The 9,609-nt window shown below is 54.6% G+C and overlaps 1 long non-coding RNA gene across 2 annotated transcripts in view; it reads left to right on the top strand.

The window, feature by feature from the left end:
• The first annotated feature begins 460 nt into the window (after positions 1-460).
• Positions 461-9,609, top strand: part of LOC134911275 (uncharacterized) — a 131,510-nt gene continuing 122,361 nt past the window's right edge. For both annotated transcript variants that reach the window (XR_010176438.1, XR_010176439.1), the window contains exons 1-2: positions 461-706; positions 1,344-1,565. This is a non-coding gene — a long non-coding RNA (uncharacterized LOC134911275). The remainder of the gene's footprint in view (positions 707-1,343; positions 1,566-9,609) is intronic.

Genomic DNA, 9,609 nt, shown 5'->3' with positions numbered 1-9,609 from the left:
GAACTCATGAGACTGATTCCCAGTTAAACTTTCTCCCTGGAATCACACAATTAGCTAAATTATCTTCTAATTATCAACAACAGTAAATCAGCCTCTGATGTTAATATTCTTCAGCATGCAATTATAATCTTAAAACAGAATTACATCCTGTGTACTGCACAGTAAACACTTACAGAATAAGAACAGTCTTTGGGGTTTACATGACGCACGAAGAACAGAAAAGGTAGTATAACTCCATATTGAATAACAGATCCTGAGAATAACATTCAAAATACAGACCAAGAGAAGTAGTACTATACAGCTGTAAACTGTATAGCATTCAGCGGGAGGCTCCCGGTTTTTAAATGAGCCTCCCGCTGCCCCGCAAACCTTGCCAGCCCCCCAGATTTTAAGGGTCCTTACCGAAATGCAGTACTGCGCATGCGCAAGTCCGGAGAAGCCAGGGGGCGGAGCCTGCACGGGAGACTTCATGGCCGGCCACCGCAGTGTTGTGTGTATGTAGCATCGGCACACTGCACACTGAGAAGCCGCCTCAATCAGGGGTGTGCTTCCCTGTGGCTGGCCCCTCCCACCACACTCAGAGAGGGCTGGCTAAGGCTGCGTGTATCAGGCCAGCAGCAGCAGCTCTCCTCTGTGTCTGCTCCTCGGCTCTCACTGCTGCCTTCCCACACTGTCCTGGAGCTTGGGCCTCCAGTCCACTAGCCAAGTGAGTGCTGTATGTAATGGGGGAATGTAATGTGGAACTGACTGGCTGTAATATCAGAAAGGAGGATACTGTCTATAAAATTATATGATCTGGTACTGGGTGTAATATGGGGGAAGAGGGTCTGTGTATGCTGTGTGTATTACTAATATGGCACTGTGGGTAATTGTGTGTGTAGGGGGGGTATAATGTAATGTACTGGGTGTAATATGGTTGAAGGGTTCTGTGTATGCTGTGTGTAATAGTAATATGGCACTGTGGGTAATATGGGGGGGGGGTATAATGTAATGTACTGGGTGTAATATGGGGTAGTGGGCTGTGTATGATGTGGTTCTTGGTGTAATATGGGTGGGTTGTGTATAACGTAATGTCCTAGGTATAATATGGGGAGGGGGTGTGTGTATAATGTAATGTAATAAGGTACTGTGTGTAGTAAGTGGGAGGGGGCTGTGTATAATGCAATGTATTATGGTGCTGTGTGTAATATGTATGTATGTGTGTGTGTGTGTGTATACATACATACATACAGTGCTCGAAGTGGCCCGGTATACACCGGTATGGCATACGGCACTGACTGAAGACCCCTGCCGCCGCATTTTTTAAAATTCGTCACAATTAACGCACTAATTGGATCTCTCAGGCTGCCGGTCCGTGTCAGATTTGAAATAGCGGCGGTCATAGGTGGACCGGAGCTGGACTGAAGGCTGTTGACCACAGCCGCCTCCCCTGCACCGCAGCCCACAGCCGCCTCCTCCGCAACGCCGCCGCCCACAGATTCTTCCTCCTCACTGCCGCCGACCACAGCATCCTCATCCTCCGCACCGCCGACCACAGCCTCCTCCGCACCGCCGCTGCTCATTAGGTAATCTTGCACTGCTGCCTTTCTCTCTCCTTACTATATGTCCTTGCTGTCCCTCTCTCTGTCACTTCTGTCCCTCTGTCACACTCCCTGTCCCTGCTGTCACTCTACCTGTCTCTGAATTTTGGCTCATTCCATGTTGCATAATGTGAATTTTGTCCCATTACATGTGAATTGTGGCTCATACTATGTAGTATAATGTGAATTTTGTCCCATTCCATGTGAATTGTGGTTCATACTGTGTGTCATGTGAATTTTGTCCCATTACGTGTGAATTGTGGCTCATACTGTGTAGCATAATGTGAATTTTGGCTCATACCGTGTGGTGTAATGTGTATCTCGGCTCATAGCGTGTGTGGCATGAGTGTAGTATGTGTTGCTGGCGGTCGGGCTCCCGGCGACCAGCATACCGGCGCTGAAATCCTGACCGCCTGCATACCGACAGCTGGGCGAGCGCAAATGAGCTCAATTATCTATTCTCCCTCCAGGGGGGTCGTGGACCCCCAAGAGGGAGAAAAGTTGTTGGTATGCCGGCGGTCGGGATTCCGGCGTCGGTATGGTGGTCGTTGAGTGCTCAGCCGCCGGCAACCTGAAGACCACCCCTGTGGCATATCTGAATTTTGGTTCATACTATGTGGCGTATGTGAATTTTGGCTCATACTGTTTGGAAAAATGTGAATTTCGTCTCATTCAGTGTGCTATAATGTGAATTTCAGCTCATACTGTGTGGTATAATGTGTAAGCGGCACCAGTACTGGATAGTATAAGGGGTACTACTGTTGTGGTGTATAAGGGGTATATGGTGTGGTAAACTACACTTAAGGACACGCCCCTTGTGCGTGGCCACACTCCCATAGTTACAACCTTCACTTTTCCATACCACCTCTTCAAAACTTCCACTTCAACTACTGTGTGTGTATGTATGTATGTATGTATGTATGTATGTATGTGTGTATATACCCGATTGCAATAAATACACCCATAGGCGGAACTAGACACGCCCCTTGGGTGGAGCTAGGACCACCCCTGCACGGCACGTTCTGCTGCCGCCTTGAATCTCCCTGAAACTAGTTTTCAAAAGTAGGCAAGTATGAAGCACATATGTCCTGATTAAGCATCATGTGTAAATCCAGCAATTGCAAGACAAGCAATATTGCCATTAACCACTTGCCTGGCATGAGGGCTAATTCAGTAAACTTGCTAATGCGATCCTTACTGTATTTCCCCGTTGTTTGAGTCCTGCGAACGTGCAGGGCCTGTTCTGCAGATGTGCACAACGGATCCTGCGATTGCGATGCAGATAGGTGAATGCCTCTCCCTAATTGACAGGCAGAGGCATTTGTGGTGAGTAACAGGGGCGGGTACAGCCGGTGTTGGGGAAAACAGGGGAGTTGCTCCAGTATTCCGGGAGTGGCGAGGCTTTACCTTCGGAAGGCGCACTGTGACAGCAAGGCTGAGAAAGCTTAAGCTTACACAGCCTGCCGTCGCAGATGAACATCGCGACATCTGAGATGCGATGGTATCGCTAATGCAGGGAGGAGGTGGTATGCACCGCCTCCTTCATTTGCATTGCTAAGGAGTGCAATTGCATAGCTGCTGAAAGCAGCTTTGTATTCATAATCTTTAGTGAATAAGGCTCATGGTCGCGAGGCAGAACTTCCACCAGTGCAGCCGGTGCAAAGCACCGATGCCCAGCGTAATAAAGGGGCCCGAAGCTGGCACCATTATAATGAGTCAGAGTGACTCACTATATGTTGCCGTTGCTGAGCCGCATCCCGGTCCCAGTATTGACCTTGCTGATGCCTGCTGCTGTGGAAGCCGCCATGTGATCTGCAGTTCAGCCAGAGGAGAAGGAGGAGGGGCCCCAATCCCCTCTCTTCCCTACTCCTCCCCTTTCCTGTCCGAGTGTCTCCGGCTCTTCCTATCTTCTAGGGAGGGGGAGAGAGGATCCCTAGGTGTGAAGTGGATGCTGAGGTCATCAGGGAAAGTAGCAGCAAAGCCGGGCCCGGAAAAAGGCGGAGCGACCACCTGCTGCAGAGAGCCCAGCGCCTGGCAGGCTTCCGGAGTAGTGGCTCTGCTGAAAGTAGCGAGAAGCCAAAGGAGCAGTTGAGGTTGCCTCCACCCTCCGCACCAAGAGTGTCCTGATGCTGAGCCACCTATAGAGCCAGTGCAGAAAACGGAAGCATGCGGTAACTGTACAGTTCTCACTGCCCAGCGGAGCCTTGGAGGACAACTGGCAGGAGCTGGTTGTTGAAGCCAGTGTCTTAGCCGTCCCCACAATTAAGACGTCGACAGTCACACTGGTCTGCAGTTCATGGTCCAGGTAAACCAATTTAAGTATGTACAATATACTTATAACTCACTGTCTGTGACTCGCTCATCTGCCTATATCTGTCACTGTCTCTCCCTGTCACCCACTGCCTATAACTGTCACCCTCTTTCTGTCACCCACTCCCTATACCCGTCACCCTCTCCATGTCACCCACTGCCTATACCTGTCACCCTCTCCCTGTCACCCACTGCCTATACATGTCACCCTGTCCCTGTCACCACTGCCTATACCTGTCACCCACTACCTATACCTGTCACCCTCTCCCTGTCTTCCACTGCCTATACCTGTCATCCTCTCCCTGTCACCCACTGCCTATACCTGTCACCTTCTCCCTGTCACCCACTGTCACTCTCTCCCTGTCACCCACTGCCTATACCTGTCACCAACTACCTATACCCGTCATCCTCACCCTGTCACCACTGCCTATACCTGTCACCTTCTGCCTATACCTGTCACTCTCTCCCTGTCACCCATTGCCTATGCCTGTCACCAACTACCTATACCCATCATCCTCACCCTGTCACCACTGCCTATACCTGTCACCTATTGCCTATACCTGTCACCCTCTCCCTGTCACCAACTACCTCTCCCAGTCTCCCACTGTCTATACAGTATCTGTCTCCCTCTCCCTGTCACCCACTGGCTATACCTGTCACCCATTCCTTGTCACCCACTGCCTATACCTGTCACCCTCTTCATGTCACCACTGCCTATACCTGTCACCCTCTCCATCACCTCTGCCTATACCTGTCACTCTCTCCCTGTCACCCACTCAGTGATCGCAAAAATGCGCTATGGCGCGTATTTTACCCCAAAACAGCCACCTGTGACCCACGTTTAGAAGATGAGCGGGTCCCACATCTGTATCTATGTGTCATTGCCTAACCAGTCAGTGGCACACAGGTGGTGACTGGCTGTTTCCCCATCCAATCACCTCCTGTAGTCTCCAGCCAAACACCAGCCTGCAGTGTCTCCCTTCATTGCCCACCATGCTAGTCCGGCACGCTTGGAATCCTCCCCGATGCGCGCTGACCCTGGGCTCTGCCACCAGCACCAAGACACTGGCCACGCTCACCGGGCACAGCGCTGCCTCCTCCCAGCTGCACGCTGACCCCGGGCTCCACAGGCAGCACCATGAGACTGGCCCCGCTCACCCGGCACAGCGTCATCTCCTCCCCACTGCACACTGACCCTGGGCTCAGCAGCACCAAGAGACTGGCCCCGCTCACCCGGCACAGCGCCACAAGCGCCCTCCTCCTCAATGGTTACTGCATCTGCCCTGTGCCCTCAGCGGCATCTGTGTCCGCATTGCAGCAGGCTGCGTGGGCTGGTGGATGGGCTTGCTGTAGGGCAGGGGTGTCCAACCTTTCACCTTCCCTGGGCCACATTAAGAAGATGAAAATTTGGTTTGGGCCGCACATAAAATAAAATAACAGTAACGATACCTGAATGAGAGACAGATTACTTACCTACATCCCACGCCGGTCACGTCCACTTGTCCAGTAGAATCCAAAAGGGTCGGTACCTATAAAAATGAAAATTATACTTACAAACGAATGAATGAATATTATGCCGTCACTGACGCGGGAAGACGTTCGCCCCTTGTAGTTGTGCCCCTGTAGCTGTGCCCCTTGTACTGTGCCCCTTGTACTGTGCCCCTTGTAGTTGTGCCCCTTGTAGTTGTGCCCCTGTAGCTGCGCCCCTTGTAGTTGTGCCCCTGTAGCTGCGCCCCTTGTAGTTGTGCCCCTGTAGCTGCCCCCTTGTACTGTGCCCCTTGTAGTTGTGCCCCTGTAGCTGCGCCCCTTGTAGTTGTGCCCCTGTAGCTGCGCCCCTTGTAGTTGTGCCCCTGTAGCTGCCCCCTTGTACTGTGCCCCTTGTAGTTGTGGCCCTGTAGCACTAGCTGCCCCCTTGTACTGTGCCCCTTGTAGTTGTGGCCCTGTAGCTGCGCCCCTTGTACTGTGCCCCTTGTAGTTGTGGCCCTGTAGCTGCCCCCTTGTACTGTGCCCCTTGTAGCTGCCCCCTTGTACTGTGCCCCTTGTAGTTGTGGCCCTGTAGCTGCCCCCTTGTACTGTGCCCCTTGTAGCTGCCCCCTTGTACTGTGCCCCTTGTAGTTGTGGCCCTGTAGCTGCCCCCTTGTACTGTGCCCCTTGTAGCTGCCCCCTTGTACTGTGCCCCTTGTAGTTGTGGCCCTGTAGCTGCCCCCTTGTACTGTGCCCCTTGTAGCTGCGCCCTTGTACTGTGCCCCTTGTAGCTGTAAAAAAAAAACACACACACACACAGACACATACTTACCGCTCCTGCAGCGCTGCCTCCGTCTCCGTCCGCCGCTCCTCTCTGCTGTACTATGGGAGGGACGTCTGTACAGGACACTGTACAGCGGCGCAGGCCGCGGCCACGGACTTTAGATCTTGATTTCCCCCCCCCCCCTTCCCCGGACACTGTACAGCGGCGCAGGACTTCAGATCCTGATTTCCCCCCCCCCCCTTCCCCGGACACTGTACAGCGGCGCAGGCCTTCAGATCTTGATTCCCCCCCCCCCCCCCTTCCCTGGACACTGTACAGCGGCGCTGGACTTCAGATCTTGATTCTCCCCCCCCCCTTCCCCGGACACAGTACAGCGGCGCAGGACTTCAGATCTTGATTCCCCCCCCCCCTTCCCCGGACACTGTACAGCGGCGCAGGACTTCAGATCTTGATTCCCCCCCCACCCCACCCCGGGACACTGTACAGCGGCGCGGCCACGGACAGACACCCACCCCCGGCTCACTTACGTGTTCTTGTACAACCAACTTCTCCGCTGGGCTCCAGTACTCTCGCGCTGCTCAGTCACGTGTGCTGCTATGCAGCGGAGGAGGGCTACACTGTGACTGACAGCGGAGAGGGCGTGAGCTGGTGCTGGTCCCAGCAGCAGCAATCCAATCAGGATGTGCTGACAGCCTGCTGGGGCCGGCTCAGCCTCACATGTGGTGTCCGTACTCGAAAAAAAAAAACCTCTGCTGCAGCGCTGCTCCTGGGCCGCATTACTAGCCGACTTGGGCCGCATGCGGCCCGCGGGCCGCGGGTTGGACAAGCCTGCTGTAGGGGGTTCCAGCGCTGCTGTCTGTGGGAGACGACTGAGCGGCTGAGGCTGCAATGTGTATAACATGCTCTACCTGGTGCACTGTGTATAACATGCTGTACATGGTGCAATGTGTATAACATGCTCTACCTCAGGGGTGTCCAACCTTTCACCTTCCCTGGGCCACATTAAGAAGATGAAAATTTGGTTTGGGCCGCACATAAAATAAAATAACAGTAACGATACCTGAATGAGAGACAGATTACTTACCTACATCCCACGCCGGTCACGTCCACTTGTCCAGTAGAATCCAAAAGGGTCGGTACCTATAAAAATGAAAATTATACTTACAAACGAATGAATGAATATTATGCCCTCACTGACGCGGGAAGACGTTCGCCCCTTGTAGTTGTGCCCCTGTAGCTGTGCCCCTTGTACTGTGCCCCTTGTAGTTGTGCCCCTTGTACTGTGCCCCTTGTACTGTGCCCCTTGTACTGTGCCCCTTGTAGTTGTGCCCCTTGTAGTTGTGCCCCTGTAGCTGCGCCCCTTGTAGTTGTGCCCCTGTAGCTGCGCCCCTTGTAGTTGTGCCCCTGTAGCTGCCCCCTTGTACTGTGCCCCTTGTAGTTGTGCCCCTGTAGCTGCGCCCCTTGTAGTTGTGCCCCTGTAGCTGCGCCCCTTGTAGTTGTGCCCCTGTAGCTGCCCCCTTGTACTGTGCCCCTTGTAGTTGTGGCCCTGTAGCACTAGCTGCCCCCTTGTACTGTGCCCCTTGTAGTTGTGGCCCTGTAGCTGCGCCCCTTGTACTGTGCCCCTTGTAGTTGTGGCCCTGTAGCTGCCCCCTTGTACTGTGCCCCTTGTAGCTGCCCCCTTGTACTGTGCCCCTTGTAGTTGTGGCCCTGTAGCTGCCCCCTTGTACTGTGCCCCTTGTAGTTGTGGCCCTGTAGCTGCCCCCTTGTACTGTGCCCCTTGTAGCTGCCCCCTTGTACTGTGCCCCTTGTAGTTGTGGCCCTGTAGCTGCCACCTTGTACTGTGCCCCTTGTAGCTGCCCCCTTGTACTGTGCCCCTTGTAGTTGTGGCCCTGTAGCTGCCCCCTTGTACTGTGCCCCTTGTAGCTGCCCCCTTGTACTGTGCCCCTTGTACTGTGCCCCTTGTAGCTGCCCCCTTGTACTGTGCCCCTTGTAGTTGTGGCCCTGTAGCTGCCCCCTTGTACTGTGCCCCTTGTAGCTGCGCCCTTGTACTGTGCCCCTTGTAGCTGTAAAAAAAAAACACACACACACACAGACACATACTTACCGCTCCTGCAGCGCTGCCTCCGTCTCCGTCCGCCGCTCCTCTCTGCTGTACTACGGGAGGGACGTCTGTACAGGACACTGTACAGCGGCGCAGGCCGCGGCCACGGACTTTAGATCTTGATTTCCCCCCCCCCCTTCCCCGGACACTGTACAGCGGCGCAGGACTTCAGATCCTGATTCCCCCCCCCCCCCTTCCCCGGACACTGTACAGCGGCGCAGGACTTCAGATCTTGATTCCCCCCCCCCCCCCTTCCCTGGACACTGTACAGCGGCGCAGGACTTCAGATCTTGATTCCCCCCCCCCCCTTCCCCGGACACTATACAGCGGCGCAGGACTTCAGATCTTGATTCCCCCCCCCCCCTTCCCCGGACACTGTACAGCGGCGCAGGACTTCAGATCTTAATTCCCTCCCCCCCCCCCTTCCCCGGACACTGTACAGCGGCGCAGGACTTCAGATCTTGATTCCCCCCCCACCCCACCCCGGGACACTGTACAGCGGCGCGGCCACGGACAGACACCCACCCCCGGCTCACTTACGTGTTCTTGTACAACCAACTTCTCCGCTGGGCTCCAGTACTCTCGCGCTGCTCAGTCACGTGTGCTGCTATGCAGCGGAGGAGGGCTACACTGTGACTGACAGCGGAGAGGGCGTGAGCTGGTGCTGGTCCCAGCAGCAGCAATCCAATCAGGATGTGCTGACAGCCTGCTGGGGCCGGCTCAGCCTCACATGTGGTGTCCGTACTCGAAAAAAAAAAACCTCTGCTGCAGCGCTGTTCCTGGGCCGCATTACTAGCCGACTTGGGCCGCATGCGGGCCGCGGGCCGCGGGTTGGACAAGCCTGTTCTACCTGATGCAATAAGTATAAGTACTCTACGTGGTGCCCTGTATATAAGTGCTCTACCTGGTGCACTGTATATAAGTGCTCTACCTGGTGCATTGTGTATAGCTTGCTCTACCTAGTGCATTGTGTATAACGTGCTCTACCTGGTGCATTGTGTATAACGTGCCCTACCTTGTGCAATATGTATAAGTACTCTACCTGGTGCACTGTGTATAAGTGCTCTACCTGGTGCATTGTGTATAAAGGGGTGGTCTTCAGTATGCCGGCGGTCGGGCTCCCGGCGACCAGCATACCGGCGCCGGGAGCCCGACAGCCGGCATACCGACACTTATTCTCCCTCGTGGGGGTCCACGACCCCCCTGGAGGGAGAATAAAATAGTGTGGCGCGCGTAGCGTGGCGTGCGCAGCGAGCCCGCAAGGGGCTCATTTGCGCTCGCCACACTGTCGGTAAGCCGGCGGCCGGGCTCCCGGCGCCGGTATGCTGGTCGCCGGGAGCCCGTCTGCCGGCATATCGTAGTGAACCCGT

Source organism: Pseudophryne corroboree, chromosome 4, assembly GCF_028390025.1.
Source record: "Pseudophryne corroboree isolate aPseCor3 chromosome 4, aPseCor3.hap2, whole genome shotgun sequence".
In the NCBI taxonomy this organism is placed as follows: Eukaryota; Metazoa; Chordata; class Amphibia; order Anura; family Myobatrachidae; genus Pseudophryne; species Pseudophryne corroboree.
Note: the sequence above shows the minus strand (reverse complement) of the source record. Positions and strands in the feature narration are given on the sequence as shown.